The sequence below is a fragment of the Macrobrachium rosenbergii genome, chromosome 7 (assembly GCF_040412425.1).
Source record: "Macrobrachium rosenbergii isolate ZJJX-2024 chromosome 7, ASM4041242v1, whole genome shotgun sequence".
NCBI lineage: Eukaryota > Metazoa > Arthropoda > Malacostraca > Decapoda > Palaemonidae > Macrobrachium > Macrobrachium rosenbergii.
The window spans coordinates 59,567,398-59,594,502 of record NC_089747.1 but is presented as its reverse complement, the minus strand read 5'-3'; the positions used below and the strand labels follow the sequence as shown (position 1 = coordinate 59,594,502).

The 27,105-nt window shown below is 37.0% G+C and overlaps 1 long non-coding RNA gene across 1 annotated transcript in view; it reads left to right on the top strand.

Moving 5' to 3' along the window:
- Nucleotides 1-1,437: 1,437 nt before the first annotated feature.
- The window catches only part of LOC136840542 (uncharacterized), a 467,347-nt gene continuing 441,679 nt past the window's right edge, over nucleotides 1,438-27,105 (top strand). Inside the window, exon 1 of the long non-coding RNA XR_010853646.1 lies at nucleotides 1,438-1,805. This is a non-coding gene — a long non-coding RNA (uncharacterized lncRNA). The remainder of the gene's footprint in view (nucleotides 1,806-27,105) is intronic.

Sequence of the window (27,105 nt, the reverse complement as noted above, 5' to 3'; positions counted from 1 at the left end):
GGCGATACTAAAGTCAAAACTCAACGCCAGAACATGACGAAAACCATAAACACATGTGCACTACCAGTAATCAGATACAGCGCAGGGGTAGTGGAGTGGACAAAGGCTGAGCTCCAAAGCATAGGCCAGAAAACTAGGAAAAACATGACAATACACAAAGCACTACACCCAAGGGCAAACACAGACAGACTGTACATAACACGAAAAGAAGGCGGGAGAGGGCTACTAAGCATCGAGGACTGCATCAACATCGAGAGCAGAGCACTGGGCCAATATCTGAAAACCAGTGAAGACGAGTGGCTAAGGAGTGCATGGGAAGAAGGGCTGATAAAAGTAGACGAAGACCCAGAAATATACAGGGACAGGAAAAGAAAAACAGAAAAGAGGAATGGCACAGCAAACCAATGCACGGATAGTACATGAGACAGACTAAAGAACTGGCCAGCGATGAAATATGGCAGTGGCTACAGAGGGAAGAACTCAAGAAGAAATCAAAAGGAATGCTAACAGCGGCACAAGATCAGAGCCTAAGAACCAGATATGTCTAAAGAACAATAGATGGAAATAACATCTCGCCCATATGCAGGAATTGCAATATGAAAGAAGAGACCATAGACCACATAGCAAGCGAATGTCCGGCCCTTGCACAAAACCAGTACAAAAAGAGGCAAGATTCGGTAGCAAAAGCCCTCCACTGGAGCCTGTGCAAGAAACACCATCTAGCTTGTAGTAATAAGTGGTACGAACACCAACCTGATGGAGTGATAGAAAACAACCAGGCAAAGATCCTCTGGGACTATGGTATCAGAACGGATAGGTTGATACGTGCCAATAGATCAGACGTGACGTTGATTGACAAAATCGAGATGAAAGCATCACTCATTGATGCCACAATACCATGGGAAACCAGAGTAGATGAAAAAGAAAGAGAAAAAATTGATAAGTATCAAAACCTGAAAATCGAAATAAGAAGAATATGGGATATGCCAGCGGAAATTGTACCCATAATCATAGGAACACTAGGCACAATCCCAAGATTCCTGAAAATGAACCTGGAAAAACTAGATGCCGAAGTAGCTCCAAGACTCATGCAGAAGAGTGTGCTACTAGAAACAGCGCACATAGTGAGAAAAGTGATGGACCCCTAAGGAGGCAGGATGCAACCCAGAACCCCACGCTATAAAGTCCACCCAGTCAAATAGAATGACTGAGATAGGCAATATATATATATATATATATATATATATATATATATATATATATATATATATATATATATATATATATATATATATATATATATATATATATATATATATATATATATATATATATATATATATATATATATATATATATATATATATATATATATATATATATATATATATATATAAAGATGTACGAGTTTTGGTTAATTAAGAGAGCCTCGATGGCTCAGTCGGTTACAGCAGCAGCTTCGGACTTCGTAGAGGTCTGTGGCGCGGGTTCAAACCCGCAGCCGACTGATCAAGAGAGGCAGACACTTTGCTATCCGTGTAGACATCCCGGGATTATCTATGTAATCAACGGATAGGTTTGCTTAAAAGCAAATGGATGTTACAGACTAAATACACACACAAAACAAAGCCACTACAACACCTTCTAAAAACATAACAAACATCTCACACGTCTCGAACTCTCGCCATACCCGCGCAATAACTTCTCGCTGCTGGGAAGAAAGGGCGTTGGGTCGGGTATGATACATGAAACATACGTACCGGGGTCTAAGCGATGTCAGGCAGGGCAGCCGATCGAGACCACAGGTCTACCCCAAAGCCAAATCAAAAAGTCCTTCAAAAGAAGGCATCGTGCTTACCCCATACAAAAATGGGAATAAAAGCACGTTAAAAGAAGAAGAAGAAGTTTTGGCTAATTAAGAAGGTCGAATTCTTGATGGTGGCATAACTGAGAAATGTGTCTTTGTGAGATAAAGAATTAAATAATAATAATAATAATAATAATAATAATAATAATAATAATAATAATAATAATAATAATAATAATAATAATAATAATAATAAAATATACGAATTTTGGCTAAGTAAGAGAATCGAATTCTTGATGGTGGAATAATGGGGAATGTATCTTAGAATATGACGGAATTAAATGTTGTAGATAATATTGTCCACAAACAATAATGAGTTATAGACAAATTTTCTTCAACGGAAGTAGAATTTTGTTGCATTATAGAACGGAAATCATGGCTCAGATGACAGTTCAGTCACCGACATCCATTTAGCTTGATAGAGAAGTTTCGGTCATAAAAACTTTTATCTTTACAGATGCTAAAAGTATATTTCTACCATCATTATTCTTTAAAGAAAAAGAAAGCACGCGAATAAAATAGTGAATAAAAAACATCAGATAGTCAGGTGAGTATACGTTTCAGTTCTTTTATTACCCGATAATTTATTGGATTGAAAAAAACAACATAGTTGTTGTAGTTGAATACCCTGACCAATGTCCATTGACTGAAATGACGCAACTACTGAATGTTAATTATCATTCAAAACATCAGTTTATATAATTACCAGTGAAATACCTTCGGGAGACCTTTTAAAAGTTAGGAAATTACAAAGGGCACAAAGAAGTGACTTATATTCCAAAGCCCAGTCTTGCCACTGCAACAAAAGTTCAGCTTTGTTACAAACGAAGGCTGTTATATGAGAGATGTGGCGGGGGTGCTATAAAGAAAAGGTTTAGGAGGTGGGGGGGCGGCAAGTTAGGGTCGTTAATCCGAGAAAGTTTTGTTAGGAACGAAAAGCTCTAGGCTGCCATTACAATTCTCCTCAGCAGAAAAATTTTGCTCTGGTGTGGAAATTTTTGAATTTCTCTCTCTCTCTCTCTCTCTCTCTCTCTCTCTCTCTCTCTCTCTCTCTCTGGAGATAAAATAAATAAAAGACCAGAAACATCTAAATTTCAGGGCTGAATGAAAGCTTACTGGAGAAAGAGGGTTTAAAAATATGGTTTGTGAAGAGATGGCTTCTGCCCGTCGTGAAATTTTGCTTACATATAGGAGCAGCCTGTCTAAATGTGCCGTTTGAAGTGGCTACACTGGAAAACTTCCCTTTCGACTGTGATGCATCAAAGTATTAGCTGTTCAATTTTTTTATGATTAACAAACCGCACAAATAAAAAATAAAGAGTTTCATTTGAGAAACTTCCAACAACACCTTAAAGGTATCAGCTGCTGAAGGAGATATAATGGAAACTTAACAAAGGCGGAAGAGCGAAATCCCTTATCAAGAGAAGTAATGAAAAAAGTTTCCTTATCAGGCAGGAGTTTCATAGCCACCGAAACTCGCTTCCTGAATCCTATTGGGCTATGTAATGACGGCTAAAATGTGTTTCACTGTAGTTGTTTTTAACGAGATAAGTACAAAAATGCAAAATTTTTTGAGCGTGAACACTTGTAGGTTATAAGAAAACACCAAGAGATTCATATGTAATACAAATTTACTGACGTAAAGGAATTGAAAGAAACCATATCCATTATCCATATATATATATATATATATATATATATATATATATATATATATATATATATATATATATATATATATATATATATATATATATATATAATTATAATACCTGCAATGCCCTCTTTACTTTTTGGATACGCATGTCACTACAAAGGTCTACAGTGTGTAATGGTTTTATCATTATCAGCAAGGAGGATGCAAAGATTTGCTTATTGCTGTTTATTAACCTATGACTCCCATCAGTGAACAACCAAGAGTTATTTCAAAGAAGAACAATGACACACGATATCCTCGGCTTTGCATTCTTTTGCAACCAGTGTTTGTCAAAGTCGTTCTGATATGTTACGAATAATTGAAAAAAACTGAGAGTAAAAGGTAAAATAATCTTTATTTTCAAAGTGCAACAAAATGTTAGAATCCTACATAAATGTACAATGCACATGAATAAAGTCGGAAGAATAAATTATAGTTTAAAGATCAGCTTTTCTGAACCTGTACAGTGAGTGTTTTGAGGGAATCCCGTTTTTACAGGATTCATTTTCTCTAATAATCATGTTATATGCTATGCCTATAACTGGATTGTAGTGAATTATTACTGGATTATTCTTCAAGAACACATTAAAAGCCCTCATCACCCTTTGGGGATAATAAAAAATCTGTCTCGCTATGTCAGGCAAACTATAAGAAATCCATAACTGTCGGTTACCTGTTTATGATCAAGTTTACTGATAGCTATCCCAACTAAATATCTCTTCCGCTGTCATCAGAACTGGAATAGACGTGAAAGACAACCTAAGTGTCATCTATCTTTTTTACAGAATTCCTTTTCGCTTCCATTGCAGGAGATAGACAGGAAGCTATTTTGGAATATTTTTTTCCTGACGTACGCGTTCGAAAGAATAATTCAGGAGAACAAAGCGATGTCGCATGTATTCTACGTCCATTATTTGAAGTGTGAAAGTGAAAAGTGGTAAATCTGACACGTACATATATATGAGTTCATCCAGGAGATTCTGAATGTTGGTTACAATTTTCTAGTCTATAGAAACAAAAATTATCTAAACTGTCATTTGCCTTAATATTACTCTTTCTCTGTCAGTAACCTTAACCAACGTTTAAAGCAGATCTCATTACTGCCCCTCTATTGAATAGGAAAATAAGTTCTCATTTTTATATGGGAATAATATTAAATACTTGGAGAGACTAAAAAGGCCTTTAACACAGCGTCGTTGGTAGAGAAAATATTTCTTTTGTTCATGTTGAGTGAACAATGGGATGAAGGTTCGATTAGAGAGAGAGAGAGAGAGAGAGAGATATTTTCAAGGGCATTAGCTCGTATTCAGTGATGGCAACGAATGAATTACCAAACTGCGTTATGTAGCTCTTGGTTTCCTGTGTGTGTGCGTGTAAGCAAATGAACATGAATTTGATTCAATATATACAAAAAAATGTGGATGATCTCTTATATAATGGCACACATGGACGCCAGGTCAACGGTGCTTTTACCCCAATATAGTCACGTAATTTAGATTTATTATCTATGATTTTATAATCGCACCTTCCTCTGTAGCTTCGCCTATCCAGACCTAAATACTCTTTTAGAGGTCCTTCAGTTTTCAGAATTAAATACTATATAAATAATATCAAACATTATTAGTATTAGAATTAAAAAACAAATGCAGATTACAAGCACAGCCCCTTCTCCGCTTCCTCAAATCACCGTTTCATCACATTAGTGCAGGGGTATAATCGATATAAATATAACATAATGTCCCATATATATATATATATATATATATATATATATATATATATATATAAATATATATATATATATATATATATATATATATATATATATATATATATATTACTGGGTGCATATTGTAAATAAGGACAGTAGCATTTCCTTTCATCCAGGACAAGTTGATTTTCCACACACGTAAAATGACTTCATTATGTTTGTTATATACAATATACTACAACGAAAACATCCTCTGCACTCTCTTTTACTTAACCTAGCTGTTTTTTGCTCGCAACACTATGCAGGCTGCTGCTGCAAACTGTGTGTAGTTTTCTAGTATCAGGTTTAGTATTACTCAGTTTGCTAGGAGTTTGATCTTTGTTACAACTAAAATGTGAGGGCATAGAGGGGGAAGGGGAGGGAAGGGGAGGGGAGGGAAGTTGGATGGGAGGGGGAAGGGGATAGAAGACGGAGAGGGAGCAGGATGGAAGAGGCAAGGGGAGGGGGAGGACACAGCTAAATTAACACTTGACCGTGTGCTCTAGTGTGTAAATACACAAACAAACAAACAAAAGTATACCAGAGTTTTAGTATTATATAGATAGATAATTGAGAGTAAGTCAGCCAGCCTCTTACTCACTATTCACACACGTTAAGAAAACGACTTCTCTTCAGATTTTGTGAGCAGTCTGTACCTGACCATCAGGATATTTGAACTTTGGGGCTATTTTGAATGGCCCTCTGTAACTTTAAAATTCATTATTTCTAAAAACAAGCCCCGAAAGGCACCCCTCCAGAATACGAGCTTTCAGAAAAACTAAGTTTCACGGCTGTATCTTTTACCGTTATTGCTCCACAGATATGTTAGGACCCTCACCCACCCCCGCCCCGCCCACTACCTACCACATCCCCTGAATGCCAAAAATCGATACCTGGATCTCCTGGACGGCTGAACGGATTTTGATGAAATTTGGCACAATTAGGAACCTTAGGGCGAAACCATTAAAGGCAGAGTTTCATCCCAATCGATTGAATATTTCCAAAAGTTATAGAGGGCCAAAGTCTGGGTTTTTTTGTATTCCGAGTTCTTGGACATTACTAACCGCCAACTACTGTGACAGTTGATATATATATATATATATATATATATATATATATATATATATATATATATATATATATATATATATATATATATATATATATATATATATATATATATATATATATATATATATATACTCGATATATATATACATATATACATATACATACATCATACATACATACATATATATATATATATATATATATATATATATATATATATATATATATATATATATATATATATATATATATGATAAAAGGAACTGTTATCAGGTGGTATATATATATATGTATATATATATATATATATATATATATATATATATATATATATATATATGATAAAAGGAACTGTTATCAGCTGGTAGAAAGATGGTGTACAGTACACCATTTCTAGAAAATTTATGTTTGTTTAAAAAAAAAAAAGAGGAAATGATGGGAAGTGACTTCCTTGTTTGTATCTGTCCCCATGATGAAATGCGCCCGGCGGAAAAATCCTGTGAAAATTCCTCTTGCATTACTCATCTCGGTGTCCTGACACCCGAGGTTATAGCCAGGTTCACAAGGGCTCTCCTGAAAGTCTGCGCATTTCTTTGCGGTCATGGTAGCATGATGGAATATAATCTTATTTATTATTTATTTCATTATTTATTTACCTATTATTTTACTGGGGCGGACTTCAGGTTATTCAGATATCGTGAAAAAATTTTGAACTGAAATAAGCTGGCTAATGCTTATAAATGAATGTAGCATCTCTGCTTTATAAGTAGAAAATGAATGTATTAAAACTTATCTATTAAAAGTTCTGGGAAAAATATTTTGATCATTTTAAAAGTTTTAGGCAAAAAAAAGAATCGTTCACATGAAATATAAAAAAAAATTACAATGGCACTGCAATTCTTGCACTAAATATCCCCTTCAGATGTTACTCTCACAACCATCGGAAATTCAAGTGAAGGCTTGAGAACGAGATTCACTCCATCCCAGGGGAGAGTATCTCCTCAGCATTTTGTCTGTGGAGCCAAGCTCGGTCAGAGGAAGGCATCGACTGTGGGAAGATCCTTTCCCGTGAGTATGAACGCTACATCGCTGCGGAGTCTTAAGCGTTTTTGCTTCCGTATTTACTGTTGGTCTTAGAAGCATTGTTCCAAGCCTTTGCACTCTTGTAATTTATGACAAGAATAAGGGAAGGGGTTAATATTTCGATTGGTTCATACTTCGCTACGCCAGTTTACCTTTTTCAGCGAGGTTTGCATTCCTAAAGATTAAGATATTGCAATATCCAATGAGAGTTTTGCTCGTAATGTTAAAATTTTACCTCTCACTTGCAACTTTGTTCAAGAAAAGATCTATCGGACCTCTGTGCTATATCATATCTATGTCTCTTTACACCTGGTACCATGAGCATAAATGAAAAATGAGCTATGAAATTTAAATTAACGACTAGAGATGTTGTGAAATCAAATACTTTGGTTATATATCGAGGGTACATTTCATGAGCACGCCTGAATTGTATATGATAGTATTCAGAGCATATATATATATATATATATATATATATATATATATATATATATATATATATATATATATATATATACATATATAATATATATATATATATATATATATATTGCACACACATAATATATCTGTGTGTGTATTTGCCTTATAATGTATATATGTTTGTATATATATATATATATATATATATATATATATATATATATATATATATATATATATATATATATATATATATATATATATATACTGTGTATATATTATGTATATATGTATGTATATATATACATACATACATAGTATATACATACATATATATATATATATATATATATATATATATATATATATATATATATATAAACAGTGTTATAAGTATATATATATATATATATATATATATTATATATATATATATATATATATATATATATATAAACAGACATTATAAGGCAAGTACACTATAGATATATTGTGTTTACATATATATATATATATATATATATATATATATATATATGTGTGTGTGTGTGTGTGTGTGTGTGTGTGTGTGTGTGTGTGTGTACACATATAAAGACAAAATCCACGGAGGAAAGAGAATTCCCTTTCCTTCGTGGATTTTGCTTTGCTTGTACATTCATCACGTTCCATATGTTCGTGATTCAGTTACACACACACACACACACACACACACACACACACACATATATATATATATATATATATATATATATATATATATATATATATATATATATATATATATATATATATATATATATATATATATATATATATATATATATATATATATATATATATATATATATATATATATATGCGTGAGTGTATTTGCGCTATGCGTATTTACCACTGTCTGTTCCTGAGAGACAGTATGTGGATTCGACTCCGAAAATATTGAAATCCTGTAATTTCCCCGTCAAGAATAACTGTGCGAAAATCCATATATATGGAAAATTCCGATCCATATTTTATATGATTAGCATTATTTGAGTTTTTAGTTAACCCTCTCAGTTGGCAATGAAGGCAGCTTCACGCAATAAAGGTGAAATGTTTCAATCACGGCATCGTCGAAAATCGAGCTTCCCATTATATGTAAATGGACTAAATTTCCCCCAATTTATTTTCTGTTGTTGAATCGTTATTGAAAGCGACTGATGAAGTCGTCCTCCATGGGACAGCAATTCCATCGATGGTTACTCAGCGATTTTTTTTTTTAAAGTGAGTTATGACATCGTTTCATATAGAGGTTCCTCGCATGTCTCGATGATGGAAAAAATAGGGTTTTTGTAATTTTTTTCTCACATCAAAAAGCAAATGGATTTTTATGCAAATTAAGTATGTTACGATTATGTTTTATTCTGATGTATTTTCGAATATTTTTTTAAGCCATGCAATGTTACTTTAAATCTAACTGGAAACACACAAAGAAACACACACATTGTATATATATATATAATATATATATATATATATATATATATATATATATATATATATATATATATTTATTTATATAATGTTTGTTTTTATGAGACAATGTTCTATTTATCCGCGTACGCTGCATTTGGAATGCGGAGTTTAAATCCACATGTTCGCAAGTGTCGTAAATCCTTTTGCTTAGGAACTTCAAAGACATAAATAAAACGTAACAAAAATTAATTCCAATCCCAGCTCAGGAAATAATTTATGCTTACACTGTATGACTGCGAAATAGATTGCATGAACCTGCCACGCAAAGTTCATGCATACATTCTCGAGGAGGATTAGGGTTTCACTATGGTCTTAGTTGTTTCCACACTGCGGAGAATAGAGGGGAAAAGTTTATTTCATTATATTTCATGGTGTAGTTCTCAGATAAGAGCAGAGGAAATGTCTGTTGACTTATTCCTTGCACAGACAGTGCTCTGAATTTTAATTATGTTTTATACCTTCATGAAAATAAAGATTCCTATAATACATCCAAGTTTATAGAATTTATTTTGTTTTATGGTGAGATAACTTAAAGTCTGAGTAAAAAGATGAATACGTATGTATGTGTACACTGTATCGGTGTATTTGTGCTCCCTGAAAGAAATGTTTTTACTTAGCTTTGCAACAGCTGAACTCTGTAGTTTAAGCAAATGTCAAAGCTCTCTTCACTGATGTCTTCGTTCGTTTATGAAATTTGGTTAAGTCTAATTTCAAGTGAAAGATAGCATCATTTGTAAATTGTAGTAGCATGTGCATACATACATGCACACATAAGAATGCAGTTGAATGTAACCTTGCGGAAGAGTAAACAAGATGGGTCTAGATATATCTAAAGATTGCGCGCGCCGTGTGTGTGTGAATGTGTGTATTCGTATTATAGGTATCGGAAATGATATAGCATTTGATATGAAATAACTAGAATATTGCATTCAATATATCCACTTTTCTTGTGAATGATAAGGATTGCAACATTATCACAAATACTACCATTGGTATATATGCTATTATTAGCAATATCTGCTAACAATCAACTTTAAAAGGTGATGAAAATACAAGAATTATAGAATTTCCATAGAGACCTTATAGAACATGTTGGTCTAAAAGTCTGGACTATAGACATTTACTGGTATGTATTACACAAAAGAGAGAGCGCGAGAGAGAATGTTCCCTTTTCAACCCCGGTCAGTATCATGCAGAACATTACCTTTATAGCTCAGTAGATTTACTGAACCTTCAAACAGTTATTGTAGTTGTGTACATATTTCAGGTCGAAAACACATAACAAAGTTTATCATTTGTTCTGCCATTCATTCGAATTATCCGATTTGTTTCTTTTGAAAAATATAATACAGCGGATCAATGAATTCATTCTTTGTCAATGTTGGTTCAGTTGTCGAGATTATGGTTGCATATTTATTTCAGAATTGATCTTTTATTAATGTCTGCCTTGCACCATTTTATATAAGGACTCACGTAGGGTTTTATGAGTAATTCTTTCTTTCAAACGAAAACAATTTCAATATGGAAGTAATATGAATATATTAAAATAACCGACACAAAATACCTGTATATGAAGTATTTGGTCGTACTGGAAATCATCCCCTATGATTTTGAAAGAAATCTATCGTAGTACTGAGTATTAAATACAAATCGTTACCTAAAATCCGAAGCCTGGAAATTAACAGTCAAGTACCTCAGTGATAAGGCAAAGTAAGTCCTGAAAAGGGAGAAATGATGTAAAAAATGTGGCAACGTAATTATAACCTAATACCTCTAAAAACATTGGTCCACATATAGAAATGCAAACAACAATAACAACTTTAATGTCAAACCTTTTAACAACATCTGACAATAAAAGTATGGCGATTCTGAAACATCCCGTTCACCTGCATGACCGCAATAGAAGAGTCATAAAATTCCAGGCATCAAAGACGAGACTCTCTAAAACCCCGATTGTGTTATGTGTAGCTTCCGTGGGTATTCAACTTAGATCTTACCGTCTCTCCAACGGCTGCTTTCAGGATGACGGAAACCAATAAAGGTCCAAGAACAAAAGGGGATCAGGGAGCGTTGACAAAGGGGATACGCTGTTTACCTTTCTTTCTTTCTTTGTTTCCTTTCTTTCTTTAAATCTTCAAGTGAAAACCATTACGGGCAGAGTCAAAAGGCTATACACCCAAAGGGAAATCAGCTTATAGAGAAAGAGAGACAAGTCACAAGAAAAGGTGATAAACATAAATAGGAGGATCTTACTTTTTCTTTCTTTAAATCTCAAGATGAAAAAGGTCAAATCTTGCCCAAAGTTCTAATGATTCTGGCAGAAAAATGTCTTTCTTATTATCAATACCAGGTGAACAATCAGAGCAAAATGTAATGCCCAAGAAGTATCTGTCGACGTTTCACTGAAGTGAGGACAAAAAATGACGGAGAATGACGAAAAGAACTGGAATGTTCTGAACCGATAGGGCGACTTCTTTCTTAAAAGGGGTGTCTTTGAGGATGAGAGATTGCTGGGGGGTGGGGGGCGAAGAGAAAGTAAGAATGGCGTCAAAGTTTGTCAAGAGGAGTATATATTTTAATAAAAAAAAAGACAACTTTGTGAAAAAGAGATTGTATAAGAGAACAAATTTAAAGAAACGAGTACCATTGAAACAAATACACACACATTATATATATATATATATATATATATATATATATATATATATATATATATATATATATATATATATATATATATATATGTATATATATATGTATATATATATGTATATATATATATATATATATATATATATATATATATATATATATATATATATATATATATATATATAAAACTTCTAATTAAGAACAGGAATTGACAGAAATGTTGGCAAATATAAAGGTACGTGACCAAGTAGTCATTAATGCTCGCTCCATCAGTGACAACGAATGAGATATAATTATTGGAACTAAAACTAAGAGAACCAGCATCGATTCAAATTCCCATAATTCATTGGTAGTGACTCTGATTGAAACCAAGTTTATCAGTGAAGTGTGGTTCAATGCCAGTGTTGAAACAGACGCCATCATCGTGTGATTGGAAATTGAATCAGAATATTCATGGGGTTCTTAAAGCGTAAACATTAATTAAATGCCCTGAAATAACATAGAAGTAAATATAAATTTTGCCAAGGTAAATTGTCTTTGCCTCGCGTCTTATACATAAACCACACACACACACACACGTGTGCGCGCATATATACATATACATATATACGAGTATATACATACAGTATATATATACTGGGTGTTTCGAAATTAGAGCCCCCCACCTCCACAGAACAAATGGAAAGTTATGAGGTTCTCTGTACATTTCTTGTATTTTCAGACTGAGTGACGGAGTTAGATACAGTCATGGCTAACGACTCAGGAAATCAGATGGATTGACCGAATCCTGGCTATAACCTTCAGAGAGGCCAGGGATGCTGGCGCATCCTTCATTTCATGTTCCTGGATTGCTAAATACATTAAAAGAGATGAATCCTTTGTTAAAAGAAACTGGAACAGAAATCCATATGACTGTCATAGCAAAAAGAGTGAGAATCTTGGAAGGCCTGAAGTCCTTTCTCAGGAGTCAAAAGACATCATAGCTGAGGCAGTGGGTAAACCAGGAAAGTCTTTACGTAAATTGGCGCTTGAACTAGAAACAAAAAGGGGAAAGAAGAGAAGTTATAGTGCTGTATATCGTGAGTTGAAAAAATCTGGTATCAAGTCATTTCATGTTATCAGCAAGCCCGACATCACTCAGCAACAGAGAGAAGACTGTGCATGGTTTTGTGGTTCACTTCTTAAAAATTGGGATGAAGCTGACTTTCTCCATGTTGCCACTTCAGATGAATTCTTCATTTACACAGTCAGGAAGCCAAATTAAAAAATGAAATCATTTGGGCTGCAAAGTTGGATGATAACAGCGATGACATGCGCTATCGCCAAGTTGTGAGATTTCCTGAATGTTTGGGAATTTTTCTGTTTCACAGCCAAATGGTTAATGTGGACCATCAAAGAAAAAGGACAATCATGGAATGGCAAATACTTCAGAGAAACTGTGCTTACTGGTGGAGTATTTCCTTTCCTCAAAGATCCTGAAAATGTGTTATATGTTGAAGTCACATTTTTGCATGATAAGGCACCATGTTTCAAGGCTCTTCAAACACAGCTGCTTCGAAACAGTGGTATCGATTTCTTCTCATCAATTGAATTTCCAGGTAGCTCCCCTGACCTTAATGTGTGTGAAAACATTGGTAGTATCTTAAAGGATCGTGTTGAAGTGCGCACAGTGAACTATGATGGTATACCAAGCCTCGACGACCTGCGAAGAGAGGTGACCGAAGTGCTCAGGGAAATGGAGTTTGAGTCTCAGCTCTTTTGCAATTTGCTGAAATCATACCCCTCAAGAATGCAGGCTGTGGTACAGGCAGATGGAGGCCACACGAAATATTAAATACTCAGAGAGAAACTTAAATAAATACCTGTTCTGAATTACTTTTGTTTTTGTCCATATCAATTTTAGTTTATGCTGTAGAAGGGGGTGGGGGCTCTAATTTCAAACATATATATATATATATATATATATATATATATATATATATATATATATATATATATATATATATATATATATATATATATATATATATGTATATATATATATATATATATATATATATATATATATATATATATATATATATATATATATATATATATATATATATATATATATATATACACACACACACACACACAAAAACAAACGAATGCGCAACTCACTTCTATATTACATGCAGTTTCGTGTGTCTAGATATTAAAGCCATTCCTTGTCAGCATATCTCTCATCCCGTCTCTCCAGCAATTTCTAGGTCTTCGTCTCCTCCTTGGTCGTAAGACTTCATATCTGCACTCTCCTTTCACTAATATTGTAAAGGACTTCTGATTTTCTCATTTCTGTCTTTCGTATATCTACGTTTCATAGCTCCAAATTTCTGCACTGCCGAAACGTTTTCATTAGAAATATGGTTTCGTTATTTTGCATGGTTGCTAAGCGTGATATTACTTTGGAAAGCACTAATCATATTCTGTTTCATAACGCTTATTCTTTATAAATTTTAACCTTTATCTTATATTAAAATATATATGGTTTCGGAAGCTATCTGATACGTGAATTTAGTTAATAATAAAGCATTTCACATTCACAAATCATTATACACTTAAATTTTTCTTCCCAATTTCCGTTTTCAAAAAGCAGAATTTTTTGTGTAAGTTCCAAAGTTTTATTGTTGTCTCTCCTCTTTTCAAAGAGCAGAAGCTTTTGCCTTTTGAAGTTTTATTTCTGTGCTCTTTCCTTTACAAAGGGGAAAAGCGTGTGTGTGTGTTTTCCTTTAAAGAGGTATAGCTCTGCTCACTTCTTGTGTAATTTCACAGTCCGTAAACATAATATTTACCTGGATATTGGATGGCAAAACATCCCTGGTGATCGTTTCCCGAACTTGATATTGCTGAGAGTTTTCTGTTGTCAGTTCCATAGTGCTTTTGATTAGCTCGGATCCGAGAGTCGAACGTAACTTGGCTAGAAAAAGTGTTACGATATTTCTTTCCCCTAGAAAGATAGTAAGAGCTTCTATATTTGCATTATCAGTGGAAAAATGTTCTTGGAGGATTCATGGATGCCAATAACATCCTTTTGAGTGGCTGGTAGTTTCTTTGTACTTAAAATGATGGGAAAAAACAGATATTGAAGCAGTATTGAGTCCTATTACAACTGCAAATATACGACTAAAAACCGTTCATCTCTCTCTCTCTCTCTCTCTCTCTCTCTCTCTCTCTCAGTTGTACGTTAATATCGCAACTGCAGTTATTAGAAACTATAACTTAGAAGTCACGCCGTTTCTTAGATTAATCTTTATAAAATAATTGATTCCCACATTTAGAGAAGAATGGTAGATTAGAAAACTTCCCCTAAGCCAAACGAACTTAGTGTCTTATGTAACGCTAAAACACAGAACGAATTTTTCACGTGGAAAGCAGACTTAAAGACCTCTAGGAGAGGTATATATATATATATATATATATATATATATATATATATATATATATATATATATATATATATATATATATATATATATATATATATATATATATATATATATATATATATATATATATATATATGTTTGTCATATTATACTTTTGTCATATCCCGTGCAGTAATGCTGTCTTGAATGTAAAGCTATTAAGAGATAATATACACTTTTCTTGGGGTTATTGATGTTACAGTATAGAGCCTTCTATAACACTAATCCTCATTATTTACCATAAGTAGCTCTAAGCCAGTGAATTAAAAAACGAGTTTATGATTCTCTCCATAATATTTTCTTTACCGACATCGCATACAAAATCAGATGTTTTAAATTGAAAAATACCCGGTTATTTTATTGAATTTACTGGGCAGTTAGTGAATACTCGCCGTGTAGAATGATATACCAGTCTAACAGAAGCGAAAAGTTTAGTAAAATTTAAAACCATCAGAAGAAAATAGTCATAAATAGTCTTATGGGGATCTAAGGATCAGTCGAACGTTTTGCATCCCAGGTCTTCTTTAGCCTTTCAATTTTTTTTATACAAAAAGAGATTGTTTGTCCTGAAATCGCATGGTAAACAAGACATATTTCCATTGGTGAATGGCCATCTTCAGCAAAGGTAAACAAAAATTATTTCTTTTGGTTGGAGGCCATGGGATGGGTAAACAAAATATGGTCACTCGTTAAATAGATGCGTGCCTGGAGGAAAAAAAGTTTCCCAAAACTAAAGTTTTCGATTTGTGTGATGTGAAGTTTAGATTGCCTTTGAGTTTTATATGTGCTGAGATTTTATACATTAGGTACGTCCATAACAAACTACAAGAGTAGAATGACCTTTAAAAGGATTCTGAAGATGAAAACATGAAAATTATTTAATAATTCACAAACATGGAAAAATACACACACACACACACACACACACACACACACACACACACATATATATATATATATATATATATATATATATATATATATATATATATATATATATATATATGTATGTATATATATATATATATATATATATATATATATATATATATATATATATATATATATATGTATGTACTGTATATATATATATATATATATATATATATATATATATATATATATATATATATATATATGTATATATATATATATATATATATATATATATATATATATATATATATATATATATATATATATATATATATATATATATATATATATATATATATATATATATATATATATATATATATATATATATATATATATATATATATATATATATATATATATATATATATATATATATATATATATATATATATATATATATATATATATATATATATATATATATATATATATATATATATATATATATATATATATATATATATATATATATATATATATATATATATATATATATATATATATATATATATATATATATATATATATATTGATATTCATCCCTTCCTCCTTTTACCGTTCCAGGAATCATTTAATTGTGAAATCATTTAGCATTCCTTGGCCTGTCGGGTTGGGAAATTTAGCAGATGACGGAGAAACAAGCGTATTTTGAACCAGTAAACAGCCGTTAGTTAGGCGTTGGTACTCCTCACCTACCCCCAACATCGCGCAATCCAGAAGAACAATACCAAAATCCCCTTTCCCCCCATCATGCGATGGGGGAGACATGTAGGGATTGGGAAGGGCAGAAGGGCATTTAGGGCTGGGGAACAGGTAGTCTTTTATTCTATAGGCATATAATGATAAGTGTGCTTTTCCCATACCCTCCTTGCTGGCCTTTCAACATGCTTGCAGGTACAGCTTCCCCCCCCACCCCCCCTGCCCGACGCCGAATGCGACCTGCTTTTCAAAAGCAGGGCAGAGACTGGCATCTGACCTCATCTGCAGCGGACGCGCTGCGGGTTCCTCCATCTTCGCTGGCTGGGCTGTCCTCAAACAATGGACCTGGAATGGTTGTAGGCGCCTATAACAGTCATAAAAGGTTCGTACGTTTGCGAGTAGTCCCTTGTACTTAACTCCTTAATTTCCATTTCTTTTAAACTTTTAACCTCTTCCTCCACGAAACAATCTTCCCTCTGTCAGAATCTTGCCTGTATCCCCTGCCTTGCCATTTACGCACTTTGAATTCGAGTAAAGATCCCGAAATAACAATCATTTATCCCTCCACCATTGCAATCTAAGGGCTATTTAAGTTATTTAAGTTAAGTGGTAATAGCGTAAGTTAACTTTGGGCGCGTATAATTACGTGTTCATTGTTAACGCACACGCTGCTCCGATTCTCAGATCATATTTACGTGCTTTCATCAAAAGCACCTCCTAGGCTACGTTATGTGTTGTATTTAAGAACGTGTCTCGAGTGATCTTCTGTAGAGAGATTCCATTTCCCTTAGTTTGAGCAGGGCTAACTCAGAACCTCTTTTCAGGAGAGACACGGGGTGATCGCAATTCCATGCTTCCATACCCCGCCTGCCACCACAATTCCTGGTCGTAGTTCAGAGAAGTTTCCGTTGTGGCCAACTGTTCTTATGAAGTATTCCTCCATCCTGGAACACCATCATATGCATTACTATTTCACGTAATCAGGGCAGACTGAATGTGATTATTATCATTGAACTGATTATTGCAGATTGGCCCCATTTTTATCCACTTGCTTGTTGCCAATTCATTTCATTATTGTTACTATGTCCTATTTTCAATCTGCCTCTCAGTGATGGTGTATTGTGTCTAAATGTTCATTTGCTAAGTTTCTATAAATAAATCACTGTAAATTGGCAAAAGAATTCTAAATTCCAATATGGCGACCTTCCACCTAAAATTATAACTCCAGGAAAATTTTGAGTTAAGTCTTCAATTAAATCCCCTTTTGTTTACAAACTGGACTCCCTTGGTTTCGTGGCAGCATCAATTATAATTTTGTGTGTAAATTCTTATCAACCCAGTCCAGTCTGTAACAGTGACGACCAAATGCCAGGATATAGTCAAAATAGCTAAATTAGCTTCGCTATTAAGCTAGACTAGAAAAACCAGGAATATATAAAATCGATTATCTTATTCACGATAACCATTTCATTTCGAAAAAGCACAGGAAGCGATCGTAGCCGACGTCTTTTGGTAAACAGTGTGTGTGCATGTCCTAATATTAAGGAAATAAGGGTAATATTAATATTTCTTTTTAAAACGCAACAATTCTCGTAGCATTAAAAGCGTTCATAACAAGGGAACGCATAGGGTTCTTATATTAGCGAGACACAGAAAGGCGCGAAATGTTCGCCCTGCAAAATTTCTAGAGTGTAGGAAAAGTGTCGGGTTGTAGACGAATAAAATTAGGATTTAGGAAGTGGTAGCTAGGGAATTCTGCATGTGTGAGCTAGGACCAGTAACTAGGAGGTTATTTCGGAATAGTTATGGCAAAGAAAATGTACATTTCTTGGTTAGTGATAAATTTTGAAATAACGATTAGTTTACGGGAATCCATATAGCGATACCTGGCATTTATACGGCCAGCGTTGTGTTCAAAGCATGCATGCGTCAACCTGTCCCAGTGTTGGAAGGAAAATAGTTCCCAGCGTTTATTTTTGCATATTAAAGTATTAACGTAAAGTAAAGACAGTGCTGATATTCAAAGAGTAATAATTCATTTCGTATTTTAAAACCCGCATGTAGCAAGAAAGTGCAGTTTGTTTTGTTGTCTTCCTTTTTCGCCATCCGTCCAATGCCAATTTCGTCTTTGTCGCACGGCGAGCAAGAATCCTCGATCAGCTGTTTCCCGCGCATATTCGTTCCCACAATGTTCGTTCAAGGAACGAAACTCCTCCTTGTGTGCTTAACGAAAATCGAGAAACGTCACGAAACAATTTGAAACGCCCTTGCGTACCATACTAAGTTTTTTATGAGAGCAAGCAGTAGCCATTCCCTGATATATTTAATTTAACGTACTTTCACAACTATAATTTGATTTTGCTTAAGCATAAAATAAAGGGATTATAATTTCATAACAAATACGTGCCATTTCATATCGCTCACCGAGAGAGAGAGATCTTTTTTTTCTTCCCCTTCTCTCGCCTCTCGCATTAGTGCATTTTTTTTTTTCTCACGGGACAAACGTAATTTACTTTAGAGTTGGGGATCAACTCATAAATTATAAAAGGCAGATACAAAGAATTAGATTAATAACAAAACCTGAAATTTCAAATTTCTAACCCATTTAAAATTTTATCATATACCCAGTGCGAAATTTCTGCACGCTTGTGCTTAGCGGATTACTCAAGCAAACCAACTTTTCTTTCCAAGTGCTTCAACCCAGACCATTTAGCGTGCACTATAAAGTGCATATAGATTATATCTTGTTACGTGTTCCAACTGATGTGCGGGAGTGGGTATATTTTATCTCAGACTTGCGTGTTGCAAGTGCTAAACCATTGCACATTGAGTGCCTGCCTCGTAGCCCACCTGTCCTCATGTCAGGCAGCGCCCACTAGTTCTCATAACTAGCTACCCACTCGTGCCACATCCAGTTCCACTTCTCTCAGTGCCACTAATCTGCGGCACTGCTAAGCACCCAATCACTGAAGCACTTATCTTTCTCCTTTCCCTTTCCTATCTCTTCCATTCTGTTGGAGTCTCTGGCCGAGTCGGTTGAGCTTTAGACATTTCGATGGGCCTTCAATACTCCCTATAGAAATTCATTTCTCGCTATAATATGGTTCGGATTCCACAATCTGCCAGTTGCTAAGTAACCAATTGGTTCTTAGCCACGTAAAATAAGTCTAATCCTTCAGCCTTCAGCTCAGTGTTCTGAAGGTAAAACCAAGGTATCTTATTTTGTTGGAGTCTCTCATTTACCTTTCTACTCCCTACTTACCTTCTGCTTGCAAAGTACCTCACCTTCAGTGCCAATTCATGCACTGACATTTTGCATTGCTCCATGGAGCGCACCGGCACCACAGTGCCCCCAACCAAAGCAACCTCTTATACGTCATTGCACCTGTATTGAAGAAACAGGGTGCCAAACAACCAGTGTTTCCACCCATAAGGACCGCAGCTCCTTCAGGAACACCCTATTAACAGTGCATCCACCCATAAGGACCATAGAGCCTTCAGGAGCACTCCATTTACCAGCGTATCCGCCCATAAGAACTCAGACTTCCTTCAGGAACGCTTTTCCCTAGTGTGACCCTCGCAAGGCACACTCCTCCACAGTGCCACCTCATTCAAAGGTGCCACTCATTGAAGTGCCACTAGTCTAAGGACACTTCCTCATCGTCACAAACCTTTTCCTTCGGGAACACACACGTACCTCACTCAGCACCCCTTCCCATCAGCAACATGTCAACCGAGGAGCACCAATACTTCAGGAATATAGGGAAGGAGGACTGTCTTTCCGGCCAGGCCCTTCAAAGGTTTGTAAAGGAACAGATCGCTGAGAAGAGAAAGTATGAAGAAGAACAAAGGCAGCAAGAAGCAGAAAGAGAAGAGCAGAGAAGGCAGCAAGAAGCCGAGCAGCAGAGAGAAGAAGAAGAAAGAGAAGAGCGGAGAAGACAGCAAGAAGAAGAAAGAGAAGAAAGACGTAGACAGCATGAACTAGCCCTCAAAGACCGGGAGCTCGTGTGGGAGAGAGCCAAGAAGGAAAGCGCAGAAGCTTTAGCAGCACAACAAGCATCTAGCCCCACCCCATCGGCAACAAATACCTCTCTGTCAACAGTCAATAACCTTGTGGGAAAGTGGACTGAAGACGAGCCGGAACAATGGCTCGAAGAGATCAAATTCCTCTTCGAGACCTATGAAGTCAGCCTGGCTGAGAGGGCCTTACTGCTTACCAAGCACCTAGACGGGAAGGCTAAGGCTGCTCACCGAGCCCTGGACAGAGATCAACGAGGGGACATGGCTGCCGTCCGTGAGGCCATCGCTAAGGCATATGAAATCACCCCTGAGCGGGTATGGCTAAGAATGTCGGCTGTTCCTGGGCGGAATGGGCTTGTCACAAAGCCCAAGCGGGGACCCGCTGGCTAGAGTCTATGCTGTGCGACACCTTTGAGGATTTGTTCAACCAGACCATGCTGGAGGATCTCTTCCAGTGTGCGCCCGGGCCTCTGCCTGTGTATCTTAATGATAAGCAGCCAGCCACCCTCAAGGAAGCCTGCCACTTAGCTGATGCCTGGGAGACATACAGTCCTTCCCATGGCACCTTGCAGCACAAAATAGTGCCACCAGACACCTCTCAGGCCTCAATCACTCGTGGAACGGCCCGCCTAACAAACCTCCGTGTCCCATCTGTAAAAGGTATGGCCATGCCGAAGCAGATTGCCGCTACAAGGATGGCAATCAGCAGGGCAACAACTCTCGGCAGCCTACCAGCAACCGTCAGTCCTCCTCTCCGCCTAATTCAACACCGGTTTCCCAGCATACCATCACTGCCGGGAGATCAACATATCACCGGGGCCCCTGCCGAGACTGTGGAGCTTCAGGACACTCTTCTGCTGGGTATCCTGCATGCCCAAAACATGTGGTCACACCCAGGCACGTGAACATGATCAGTGCCACCACCTCCTTAGCTTAGCCACCGGAGAGAACTCATCCTGAGAGGGTCTGGACACAGTCCGTCTCAGTGGCTTCTCTGGATGGTTCCAGCCCCCCAGTGCACCTGCCAACTACTGCCGACACTGGCTCAGACATCAGTCTGATCTATCGGGCCCAGGTGCCCGCCAGTTCCACGGTAGAGGAGCACACCAAGTGGACCGTGACCTGGGTGGATGAACAGTCCCTGACTGTCCCCACAGTTGAACTCAGGGTGATTACCCCTTGGAGCGATAAGGTGCATTGTCTTGGCGTTGTCAAGCGTATTAGGCACGGAGTGGAGTTCCTGCTTGGTCGAGACATCCTCTGGGGATGTCCCACCCCCACACCACTCTGTTGCCTGACTGCTTCCACCAGCACCTCCAGCACCACATCTTCAGATAGGGACACAGCCTCTGTGACAGCTGTGCCCCCGTCCGCCGATACTAATCAACCACGTTCTAGGACTAGTCCGCTGGTCTTGCAACCGGACAGCCACCCAAGAATCACTCCCTCATTCCAAAGGGAGCGAACAAATTACTGCTGCAGGCCCTGCAACGTAAGGGGTCACTCTGAAAGATGGGCAAAGTGCCCCAGTAGGCTAGCCACAGCGGCCAATTCCACTGCACCGAGAGGCCCAATCTTCTCACTAAGACAGGAATCGCTGTCCACATTCATGCCATGGACTCCGAGGGGTCTCGATCCCCCGGGTCCCCCTTCAGCTTTGTCTGACATTAATTCACTGCCAGTGCCCCTTGCCAGCACTGGTCAGTGCCAAGCCCCTTCCTTCTTGGCGGGATGCTCTCTGCCAAGCGCACTTCCCGAGCCGGGCCCTGAGTCAGTGCCAGTGCCAGGCCCCGAACATGACTTGGATCCTCCTACGGGAGATCCCCCAAATCTCACCACTGTGATCATCACACAGTTCGAACCTCCGACCCCGGACGTTTCTTCTTCCCACACTCTTCCACCTGCTGAGGACGACCCTCTAGTAGGCCTGGACGTTATCCCGTTTTCTGGTCAACCAGGAACTGTCCGGCCAGGATGCAGACACTGGTTCCCTTCCCACAACGGTTGTCGCAGCAGCCGAAGTAGGAGGCCAGCCCGTAGCCCTTGAGGCTGCCCCTGATCCTGCTCTTGACGGCACTCCTGGCCGTTCTTCAGAGTCAGTACCCTCATCGCCCCCTAGGAATGGCCTAGCCAGACCCTGGAGGCCCCCGAAGAAGAAGAAGGGGCGGAAGAAATTTACCTCGTGAGTCAGAACCATAAGCTCTTGGCACTCGTGTCCGTTGGCACAGTGCCGCTTCCATCTCAGAGTGATCCTGGCACCTGCCCAGAGAGGGTAGCCTGTGTGACCTCTGAGCCCGTAGCATTAACCATTAACCACTTAGGCCTTTGTAATACTAACCCTTTTCCAACTAACCTCCTTCCAACCCACTCTAGACTCAGACTGATATATTACTTAACCATACATTGTGAATTACCCTTCAGGTTAGGCAAGTTTCAATTTGTTGTGTGTTAGTCTTAAAACGTAGTGCTGATCATAACTCAGTGCGTGCCATTCTTTAGGGCAAGTTCGTGTAGTGCCAGAGTCGTGGGGATAGTAGGTTAGGTTAGGTTAAGTGTTTACAGTGTGCATTTGTCTAGGCATAGATTTATCCTGTCATCCTAGCCAGTTAGTAGAAGTATCTATATCCTTAGGTAGGTTAGGCCTGTATAATAGCCAATTCAGAACCCCTCTTAGCAGTTAGGTATGGTTCCTTTAGATGTGCAGAACCACAATCCACCTTATGTAGGGTCACGGGCCAGTCGGGAGGAATTAGCTAAGACCCTCACACCCGAAAGGGTGTGAAGGGCCTTTTTTAAGGGGGGACCTGTTAAGGATATTCATCCCTCCCTCCTTTTACCGTTCCAGGAATCATTTAATTGTGAAATCATTTAGCATTCCTTGGCCTGTCGGGTTGGGAAATTTAGCGGGTGATGGAGAAACAAGCGTATTTTGAACCAGTAAACAGCCGTTAGTTTGGCGTCGGTACTCCTCACCTACCCCCAACATCGCGCGATCCAGAAGAACAATACCAAAACCCCCTTTCCCCCCATCACGTGATGGGGGAGACATGTAGGGATTGGGAAGGGCAGAAGGGCATTTAGGGCTGGGGAACAGGTAGTCTTTTATTCTATAGGCATATAATGATAAGTGTGCTTTTCCCATACCCTCCTTGCTGGCCTTTCGACATGCTTGCAGGTACAGCTGCCCCCCCCCCCCGCCCGACACCAAATGCGACCTGCTTTTCAAAAGCAGGCCAGAGACTGGCTTCTGACCTCATCTGCAGCGGATGCGCTGCGGGTTCCTCCATCTTCGCTGGCCGGGCTGTCCTCAAACAAGGGACCTGGAATGGTTGTAGGCGCCTATAACAGTCATAAAAGGTTCATACATTTGCGAGTAGTCCCTTGTACTTAACTCCTTAATTTCCATTTCTTTTAAACTTTTAACCTCTTCCTCCACAAAACAATCTTCCCTCTGTCAGAATCTTGCCTGTATCCCCTGCCTTGCCATTTACGCACTTTGAATTCGAGTAAAGATCCTGAAATAACAACCATTTATCCCGCCACCAGTGCAATCTAAGGGCTATTTAAGCTATTTAAGTTAAGTGGTAATAGCGTAAGTTAACTTTGGGCGCATATAATTACGTGTTCATTGTTAACGCCCACGCTGCTCCAATTCTCAGATCATATTTACGTGCTTTCATCAAAAGCACCTCCTAGGTTACATTATGTGTTGTATTTAAGAACGTGTCTCGAGTGATCTTCTAAGAGAGATTCCATTTCCCTTAGTTTGAGCAGGGCTAACTCAGAACCTCTTTTCAGGAGAGACACGGGGCGATCACAATTCCATGCTTCCATACCCCGCCTGCCACCATAATTCCTGGTCGTAGTTCAGAGAAGTTTCCGTTGTGGCCAACTGTTCTTATGAAGTATTCCTCCATCCTGGAACACCATCATATGCATTACTATTTCATGTAATCAGGGCAGACTGAATGTGATTATTATCATTGAACTGATTATTGCAGATTGGCCCCATTTTTTATCCACTTGCTTGTTGCCAATTCATTTCATTATTGTTACTGTGTCCTATTTTGAATCTGCCTCTCAGTGATGGTGTATTGTGTCTAAATGTTGATTTGCTAAGTTTCTATAAATAAATCACTGTAAATTGGCAAAAGAATTCTAAATTCCAATATGGCGACCTTCCACCTTAAATTATAACGCCAGGAAAATTCTGAGGTAAGTCTTCAATTAAATCCCCTTTTGTTTACAAACTGGACTCCCTTGGTTTCGTGGCAGCATCAATTATAATTTTGTGTGTAAATTCTTATCAACCAAGTCCAGTCTGTAACAATATATATATATATATATATATATATATATATATATATATATATATATATATATATATATATGTATATATATATATATATATATATATATATATATGTATATGTATGTATGTATTCATGTAATCCTCCATACCATTAAGGGAATATATTACACACGTGCTATGGCTAAGCCCTCTGATGCTTGTTAGGCTTCACGGAAGAGGATTTTTATGTCATCCTTTCCATAACCCCGTCCTGGAATCCTTAAACCTTATATATTTCCTCTCAGGGACCCTTAAGCTCCCCATTGTTACGGCCATATGAGCATCCATAGGCGCCTGTTGGAGACTTCACAAAGAACCAGGGGACCTTTATATCTGCTTTCTGGTTATTTTGTATGTTTCTTAATATACTCAAAGATTATTTGTTATTATCATTGTTTCGAGTTATGTTTGTTTAAATATTCATTACAAACTTATGGCAGAGAAGTGTTACATATATAGTTCATTTCATCGTCACGTACATCAGCGTTCAGAATGCTCTGCTCTGGTCTATTCCTTTCTCAGTTTTTGTCAGGTCTTTCCACTTCACCCAGAATAATTCAGTCCTAGTGTCTCATGCTGTAATCACTTAGATGTTAAAATCTTATATACTTTATGCGAGTTTCTTTTGACAATACGTTTCAAAGTTCCAAAGACGATATTTATTTGTTTATAGGACGTCTCTCTCTCTCTCTCTCTCTCTCTCTCTCTCTCTCTCTCTCTCTCTTCTCTCTCTCTTTATATACATATATATACATACATTTTACACATTATATATATATATATACTATATATATATATATATATATATATATATATATATATATATATATATATATATATATATATATATATATATATATATATATATATATATATATATATATATATATCAGTTTCCTTTAGTGCAATATTTCAAAGTACAGAGGATGTTATTTCATTGGGACGTCTCCTTCCTTCTCTTCTTCTCTCTCTCTCTCTCTCTCTCTCTCTCTCTCTCTCTCTCTCTCTCTCTCTCTCTCTCCATTCCGCATTGTAGCGTGACTGGAGTAAGGGAGCACTCAGAGGAGCGAAGTCTTTTCATTCCATAATATTTCGCCATTAAAGTTTTCCCTTCTCTAGCTGCAAATTTGTTTTTAGTTATTCTTTTAGTTATTCTGGGGGTAGGGAGAGGGTAGCGGGATGTTGAGGAACCCGCTGAAAACTACACGGAAATAAAACTTCTTATCGGATTTGCGTTGTGTAGACTGCAAGGAAGGAAAAATCCCTTTGAATGAAGTTCTAATCCCAAACTAATTTGCATAACATTGTGTTTGGTGGCGCAGCTGAGATACGAAAAGTCGGAGAGTAAAATGGAAAAGGATAACGAATGAAACAAAAAAACGCAAATAATCTTTTCTCGACACATTCGCTAGAAAACAGATACATAATTATTTATCTTCGTTTTGTTAGACGAAGGTGGTCGTTTTGTCTTATATTAAATTGCTTATTCTTATTTCCTTGTTCTTTCCCTTCCATCTTTGTAATCAAACATTTCAATCGCACAAATACTCCGTCTTCACTCAACGTCCTATTGCA